Raw genomic sequence first — 8,957 nt, 5'->3', positions numbered from 1 at the left:
AAAAGAGCTTCCTTTGTACAATTAGAGGTAGAAAAGATAGAAATGTTGCCTTTAAACCTACTGACAGCCTGTAGAGTATCAGCTTGAGGAATTTTCTTAACTACATGATTCTGTCAGAGCAAAGTGAGGGGTGCTCACCCTTGGGGGTCAGGTTGACCCTTGTTTTGTTGGAACTGCTTGTGAAGCATCAGGTGGTGGCATTTCACAGGAACCGCCTGCAGTGCACAGGAAGGCAGGACTGGAGCTCTACATGTGAGCATCCTTGGAGTGTGGATAGTACTGGAAACCACAGGAGTGGCTAAAATTGCTAGGCTGAGTGAGTAGAGTCTGAAAAGAAGAGAGCCCGGGACCAAGCCCTTAAGGGGAGGATGATAAGATTCAGGGGAGGGCAGAGAAGGAATCCAAAGACACTCAGAAGGAGCTGAAGAAGCAGGGAGTGGTGTCACAGGTGAGAGGTGACAGCGTGCTGGCAGTCCTCAGAGCCCTCACTTGCTCTCGGCACCTCCTCTGCCTGGGCTCCCACTTTGGCGGCACTTGAGGAGCCCTTCAGCCCACTGCTGCACTGTGGGAGCCCCTTTCTGGGCTGGCCAAGGCCAGAGCCGGCTCCCTCAGCTTTCAGGGAGGTGTGGAGGGAGAGGCGTGAGCGGGAACCAGGGCTGTGTGCTGCACTTGCGGGCCAGCTGGAGTTCCGGGTGGGCGTGGGCTTGGCGGGCCCCGCACTCGGAGCAGCCGGCTGGCCCTGCCGGCCCCAGGCAGTGAGGGGCTTAGCACCCAGGCCAGTGGCTGCAGAGGGTGTACTGGGTCCCCCAGCAGTGCCGGCCCACTGGCGCTGCGCTCGATTTCTCACCGGGCCTTAGCTGCCTTACCGCAGGGCAGGGCTCGGGACCTGCAGCCCGCCATGCCTGAGCCTCCCACCCCCTCCATGTGTTCCTGTGCGGCCGGGAGCCTCCCAGACGAGTGCCGCCCCCTGCTCCATGGCGCCCAGTCCCATCGACCGCCCAAGGGCTAAGAAGTGCAAGCGCATGGTGCAGGACTGGCAGACTGCTCCATCTGCGGCCCCAGTGCGGGATCCACTGGGTGAAGCCAGCTGGGCTTCTGAGTCTGGTGGGGACGTGGACAGTCTTTATGTCTAGCTCAGGGATTGTAAACGCACCAATCAGCACCCTGTCAAAACAGACCACTCTGCTCTACCAATCAGCAGGATGTGGGTGGGGCCAGATAAGAGAATAAAAAGCAGGCTGCCTGAGCCAGCAGTGGCAACCCGCTAGGGTCCCCTTCCGCACTGTGAAAGCTTTGTTCTTTCGCTCTTTGCAATAAATCTTGCTACTGCTCACTTTTTGGGTCCACACTGCTTTTATGAGCTATAACACTCACCATGAAGGTCTGCAGCTTCACTCCTGAAGCCAGCGAGACCACGAGCCCACCGGGAGGAACAAACAACTCCAGATGCGCCGCCTTAAGAGCTGTAACACTCACCGTGAAGGTCTGCAGCTTCACTCCTGAGCCAGCAAGACCACAAACTCACCAGAAGGAAGAAACTCCAAACACATCCGAACATCAGAAGGAACAAATGCCAGAGGCACCACCTTAAGAGCTGTAACACTCACTGTGAGGGTCTGCAGCTTCATTCTTGAAGTCAGTGAGACCAAGAACCCACCAATTCCAGACACACAGGGACTGAGAAAACAGGGGTGCAAGAAGGAGGGGTTGACTGCTGAATGCTTCTGAGAAGTTGTATAAAATGAGAAGCAAGAAGTAGCACTTGATTTTGCATATAAGGTGGGAAGAGTTTATGTTTGAATGAAGTTTCTAGCTGGCTTGAGGTTTTGTTTGGATGAAATTTCCTGTGTACCCAGCAGTATAGCAGATTAGGCACTCTGGATGACCTCTGAACTGAAAGAGCTAAAATATATGGACTCCAAAACCTTTACAAATATGTCTCTGAGGTAGAAGGAAAAATATCAGAAGGAAAGAAATCCACAGACTCCAAAAATGAAATAAAACTAAGAACCCTAGATGAGGAGAGAGCAAAACTAGGTTTTGCCCTGACAGGTTTTCTGATCCTAGAAATCTGGAACTTTTCATGGTCAGCTGTACTAGTCTAGGGAACAGATGAGAATGTCTATGGCCTGCAAAGGGTAGGGAATTGACTAAGATTCCCCTGCCTAAATTTGGCTCAAATGCCCATGCTCTCAGAATAAGGGTTAATGAGGAATAAACCTGCTATAAAGAAGACATCTTGCTTACCTTGACCTTAGCACTGGAAGGAGGGGGAAAAAATCCCCTAAGGATTTTGAACCACAAGATAGCCTCAAATGTTTTCTATCTGGATTCATTTACCTGTTGGCCTGAAAAACCACAAACATCAAGTTTAATTTAAATGGTCTCTAGTTGGTATGTTCTTGGGTAACTGGCAGAATTAAAAGCAAATCCTTTTAGATACCTCAACTTCAAATCAAATGTCAAACAAATTCCTACTGATAAAGTTTTAAGGAAAATAAACAGAATTTTCAGATATGGAATGTAGAACAATTGTATCTATTATGTTTAAACAAAAGAGAAGCTTACAAACATAAGCAGGAACATGAGACCTTAAAGAACAAATCGGCAGGTTTAGGAAATAACCAAACAGACTTCCTAAAAATGAGAACTGAAACGTTAGAAATTTAACATTCAGTGGACAGATTAAACAATAGATTAGATGCAGCTGAAGAGAGAATTAGTCAATTGGAAGCTATATCCAAGGAAATTACTGAGAATGCAGGTCTGAGAGATAAAAAAAGTTGTCAATTCTAAAAAGAGAAGGTAAAAGAGAGGGTAGAATGATAGAATGTGTTATACATGTAAATTGAGTTTCCTTCTACAATGGAATACTGAGAGAATGGGGAAGAGACAATATTTAAAGTTAAGGGCTGATAATTCCCCAGAATTACTGGAAATAGTTCCCCATATTCAGGAGGCCTAATAAATCCAAAAAAAAAGAGAAAGAGATACAGAGACAGAGAGAGAAAGAGTATTAAAAGAGCCCATATAGAATAACGCAGGTACTCTACAAAGAAACAACAAATAGTCTAATGACTGGCTTGTAAAAAGCAACAAAAGAAGCCAGAAGACAGTGAAAGAATTTTTAATATGCTGAAAAAATTGTTTTTCAACATAAAATTGAAATTACCTTTCAAGAATAAAGGTGAATAAGAACAGTTTCAAACAAATAAAATCTGTTTACTCTTGTATACTCTCACTATAGAAAACGGTAGAGCATCTACTCCAGGCAGAAGGAAAATGATCCCTAATAGAAAATCCGAGATGCAAGAAAGAGTAGTGAGTTAACATAGTGGCTAATATGTGCATAAAATAAGAAATATAAAATAATGTAATAAAAATATCTATTTTATTTATGTGTATGTGTGTAGGGGTGTGGCAAATAGTCTAGAACCAAAATCCAGGATGACAACAGCAGAAAATGTGGTAGGGAGAGTGCTAGCAGCCAAAGCCTTTCAGTCCTTGTCAGAAAGGAAAATGAAGGTATTGATTAGCTTTAGATTTTAATCTACACAATTTAGTCTGTATGTGTAAATAGTTCTTGGTAACCATTAAAAGGACAGAGATAGGGTATGGATTTTCCAAGCCAATAAGAAGAAAAAGAAATTTAAAAAGAAGAAACAAACCTCTTAATTTTAAAAAGATGAAAAGTGGGGGGCAGAGGATTTATAAAATAGGTCAAATAGAAAGTAAATAATAAAAGAATAGAAATGAATCCATATGTATTTTCAATTTGAATAAATATAAATGGACTAAACATAGAGTCAAAAGACCTGAACTATCAGATGGGATTTTTAAAAAATCAGCCATTTATAAAGAATGCAGTTATCAACAACATAAATATACAAACAGATAGAAAGTTAAAGGATGGAAAAATATATACCAGGCAACTACTAGCCAAAATAAAGTGATATTATTGTATTAATAGCTGACAAAAATCAATATTTAGGCAAAATGTTTACAAGAGTTTAAAAAGGTCACTTTATAGTGAAAAAGCTTCAATTAACTGGGAAGATATAAAAATTCTAAACCACACAGCCCTAATAATATAATTTCAATGTACATTAAACACAATTTTGACAAAACCATACACAAAAATTGAAAAGTCCATTATCATAATGAGAAATTTTAAAACAACTCTCTCAGTAAATGTTAGGAAATACAGCCCCCCCCCAAAAATCTATAAAATATAGAAAATTTGAGCACTGTATGATATAACTGACATTTATTAGACATTACATCTAAACTTGTGTATCTTCTTTGTATGTACATAGAACAATGAAGAAGTGCTAAGCTAAAAAGCTGGCCTCAATTAATGTCAAGGGATTGGGGTCATTCAGATCACTTGTTGTTATTACAGTGCAATTGAGTGAGAAATCAATAACAAAAATATAACTAGGAAGCCCAACAGGTTTGGAAACAATTTTCTTAAAATTAGTGTAGAAACTAGAAAATAAATAGAACTTAAAAACAATAAAAAATAAATTATAAAAAAACCTGTGGAATTGCACTAAAATGGCGTTTAAAAATTTCTGTACTTAGAAAAGAAGAAAGGGTAGGAATTTCTCTTTTTAAATTTTATTTATTTATTTTATTAATATAGAGATGAGGTCACACTACGTTGCCTAGGCTGGTCTCCAACTCCTGAGCTCAAGTGATTTTCCCACCTCAGCCTCCCAAAGTGTTAGGATTACAGGCGTGAGTGGGTAATTACAGGTGGGTGAATCACAAGGTTAGGAGTTCGAGACCAGCCTGACCAACATGGTGAAACCCCATCTCACTAAAAATATAAAAACTAGCTGGGCATGGTGGCGTGCACCTGTAGTCCCAGCTACTCAGGAGGCTGAGGCAGGAGAATCGCTTGAACCTGGGAGGCGGAGATTGCAGCGAGCCAAGATCACGCCACTGCACTCCAGCCTGGGCGACAGAGCGAGATTCCGTGCCCTCCTCCGCCCCGCTACCACAAAAAAAAAAGATTAATAGTAAAATATCTCTTGGCAACAAAACTGAAGGTCCAGCCAGTTCTTTACATGAGTTAAACCAAACTTTCCAGCAAAGAGATTACCCCAATATTATTGGAATAGAATAGGAAAAATAAGGAACAGCTACTTCTCCTAAAAGCCATAGCTATAAAATTCTAGAGAATATAGGAGCACTCCCATGACCTGAAAAGAGAGAAGGATTCCTTAAACAAGATGCAAAATGTGCTCCATTATAATGGAGAAAGTTGCTGAAAATCCACCCATATTAAAATGGAGAATTTAGATTGGCGTAATCACTTTGGAAATATTTTGACAATATTTAGTAAATTTAAACATTCATGTATTCTGTGAACCTACATTTTATTCTCATGTGTACACCCTTAAAAGACTTGTGTGCATCTGAAGATGTATAAGAATGAGCATAAAAACATCATTCAAATCACAAAAACTAGAAACAATGCAAATGTCCAATTACAGTAACAAGAATATATAAAGTGTAGCAGCAGATTCCCACAGTGCAATATTATTTATCGGTGAAAAGGAATAAACGACTGCTACATGAAGACACACATGGGAGTCTCAAAAGCATAAAAACAATCTCAAAAGATTGTTTCTCTGTGGCCATGAGAAACAATCACAGACGACTTTATACAGTATGATTTCATGTATGTAAAGCCTTTAGATAAATGAAACAATCAAAACTAAAAACACAATTTGGGATGCATGCAGATCATATTTTGTTGATTCTAAGCCATGTCTCTTTTTTTGACATTTCAAACACTTCAAAATTGAGATTCATTTTGTAACCAAAATTTTGTAACCAAACCATTCATTTTGTGAGTCTCTTTCTTAGAGGTGAAATAATAATGCATCTTACAATGTCGGGAGCTTAAGTTCAATGAAATATGGTAGGAAGTAGAACTATAATGAAAAACATGAGAATGATTCACATAAAATTTGGGATACCTACGATTACCTATGTCTGGGAGGAAGGAGGCTGCGGGAAGGAAGGGGAAGCAAGGAGAATTCTATATACTGACAATGTGCTATTTTTCACCAAGGTACAGTATATTGGTGTTTTTATTATTATTATTATTATTGTTATTATTATTATTATTATTATTATTATTATTTTGAGGCAGAGTCTCACTCTGTTGCCCAGGCTGGAGTGCCGTGGCACAATCTCGGCTCACTGCAACCTCTGCCTCCCAGATTCAAGCTATTCTTCCACCTCAGCCTCCCCGAGTAGCTGGAACTGCAGGCGTGCACTACCACGCCTGGATAATTTTTTGTATTTTTGGTAGAGACGGGGCTTTGCCATGTTGGACAGGCTGGTCTCACACTCCTGGCCTCACGTGACTCCCCCCGCCTCAGCCTCCCAAAGTGCTGAGATTATAAGTGTGAGCCACCGCGCCCAGCCTGCTTTATTATTCTTCTTTAAATAGGTTAGATTCTCACATGTATAAATATATTTCACAATTTAAAAAAACAAAAAGAGTGAATGAGGCGAGTAGGTGGAGATACACGTATAGTAACTCAGGAAGCTGGACAGTAAAGGGGAGAAGAGAGCGAAGCGGCCATTGCGGGAGGATGTGGAGGAAACTACAAGAAATAAACGGAAAGACTGAAGAGCTGGGAGGCATCTGAGCTGTCACATGTGGAGAAATTGGCCTTTCAGGGAGATACCTTCTATATTTTAGCAAGAGGGACAAAGGGGAGAATGGGCTTGCAGAATTTGCAGTGAAATTTTCTCATGTTTCCCCTGTGATGGTTTATATTTTCTTTACAAAGAATTTATCTGTGGTCTGGTATAGTTATCAGGAATGGTAGAGATGGGCAAATAGCACGAGGGGTAGGCATCTAAAATGAAAACATTTGTTCAGCAGTTATCCCATGCCAGGTACTCAACTAAGAGCCTTTTACATCCATCATTCCATTCGTTGCTCTCATTAACACTATGAGGTATATATTCTTTCATGATGCCTGTAACAGTTTCCTAGGGCCATAGGAAAATAACCAAATACCACAGACTAGGTGACTTAAATAACAGAAATGTATTTTCTCCCAGTTCTGGAGGCTGGTGGTCCAAGAGCAGGTGTGGACAGGCTGGTTTCTCCTGAGGCCTTTCTCCTTGGTCTGTGGGTGGCTGCCCTCTGCGCGTGCACATCCCTGGCATCTCTCTGTGTGCTTAATCTCCTCTCCTTTAAGGACACCCGTCAGACTGAATCAGCTAATCACCTCTTTATTATTAACTTAATCACCTCTTTAAATACAGTCACATTCTGAGGTGCTGGGGGTTGGAGCTTGAACTTATGAATTGTGGTGGACACAATTCTGGCCATCACAATGCCCATTTTGGAGAGAAGGAACTACAGACACAGAAAGGTCAAACAGCTTGCCAAGGTCATGCAGCTCCTCGGCATCAGAACTGGGATGCAGACGCAGGCAGGTCAACTGCGGTGGCTGAAAACCAACCATTCCTCTACACGCCTAGTCTTGGGCCTGGAAGAGTGAAGAAGGATTGAACGGTCTTTTGGAGAATTAAAAAAAAAAAAAAAAAACAGAACAGAATAAAGGAGTAATATTCTCTGGCTTTTCTTAGCTGTGCAATCTGTCCCAGGAAACAGAATGGAGCTGAATGCCCCGGGAGCCTGGATGGACGGTCCTCTCATAGGCTCCCTTTTAAAATCTGAGTTTTAAGGAGAAAAATGTAAATCTCGGCTAAAATGGCAGGAAAGGTCAACAATTTGGCATGAGCTGGAATCCACTCATCCTTGCTCTGGAGGGACCAGGTGTAAGTTACGGGCTGAGAAGTGTGACACCTGCTGGGCTCCGAGGACCAGAATGGGTGGGACCTGGCTCCTTTCATATGTGTTCCCTTGCTGCCCTCTGCTGGCAAGAATTGGGAATACGCAGGAAGCTGCGGGTAGCCCTGCTTCCTGCAAAACCCGCAAATCTCCGGGGAAAGACGGAAAAAATCTACCGGAATCAGACTGTGGCGCACGTCAGTTCCTCCCTTTCCACACACATACACACATATTGAACCAATGTTACAGTCAATTTTCACTTTTTAGCATTCCGTGACTGTGTAGCTGTTTTAAAAGTTGCTTAAGATGGTTTTTGTTTTGTTTTGAGGCAGAGTCCCGCTCTGTCGCCCAGGCTGGAGAGCAGTGGCCAGATCTCGGCTCACTGCAAGCTCCGCCTCCCGGGTTCAAGCGATTCTCCTGCCTCAGCCTCCCAAGTAGCTGGGATTACAGGTGCCCACCACCATGCCTGGCTAATTTTTGCATTTTTAGTAGAGACGGGATTTCACCACGTTGGCCAGGCTGGTCTGGAACTCCTGGCCTCAAGGGATCCGCCCACCTAGGCCTCCCAAAGTTCTGGGATTACAGGCCTCAGCCACCCTGCCCGGCCGAAATTAAATTTAAAAACTTATTACATTTGCCACCTTTTCAAAAATGATGTTTCCTAAGATACAAGAATATGAGAATTAGAATACAAATTTTTGATGATTTAACAAAATGTTAGTTTGTTCACCATTTTATATGATCTTTTTAAATTTTTTTTTAGAGACAGGGTCTCCCTTCCAGTGACTCCGTCACCCAGGCTAGAGTGCAGTGGTATGATCAAAGCTCACTGCAGCCTCAAACTCCTGGTCTCAAGGAATCCTCTCATCTCAGCCTCCTGAGCACCACATCCGGCTAATTTTTAAATTTTTTGTACAGACGGGGTGTCAGTGTCTGGCTATGTTGCCCAGGCTAGTCTTGAACTCCTGGTCTCAAGTGACCCTCCTGCCTCAGCCTCCCACAGTGCTGGGATTACAGGCATGTGCCACTGCACCAGGCCTTCATGTTTTCAAAAATTGTAAACTCGTTGGTTTGGAAATTTTTTTTTCAATATTTTAAAATCATTACTTATTAAACGATAGCCTAG

The sequence above is a fragment of the Gorilla gorilla genome, chromosome 1, assembly GCF_029281585.2.
Source record: "Gorilla gorilla gorilla isolate KB3781 chromosome 1, NHGRI_mGorGor1-v2.1_pri, whole genome shotgun sequence".
Taxonomy (NCBI): Eukaryota; Metazoa; Chordata; class Mammalia; order Primates; family Hominidae; genus Gorilla; species Gorilla gorilla.
This window is presented reverse-complemented; position numbering follows the sequence as displayed.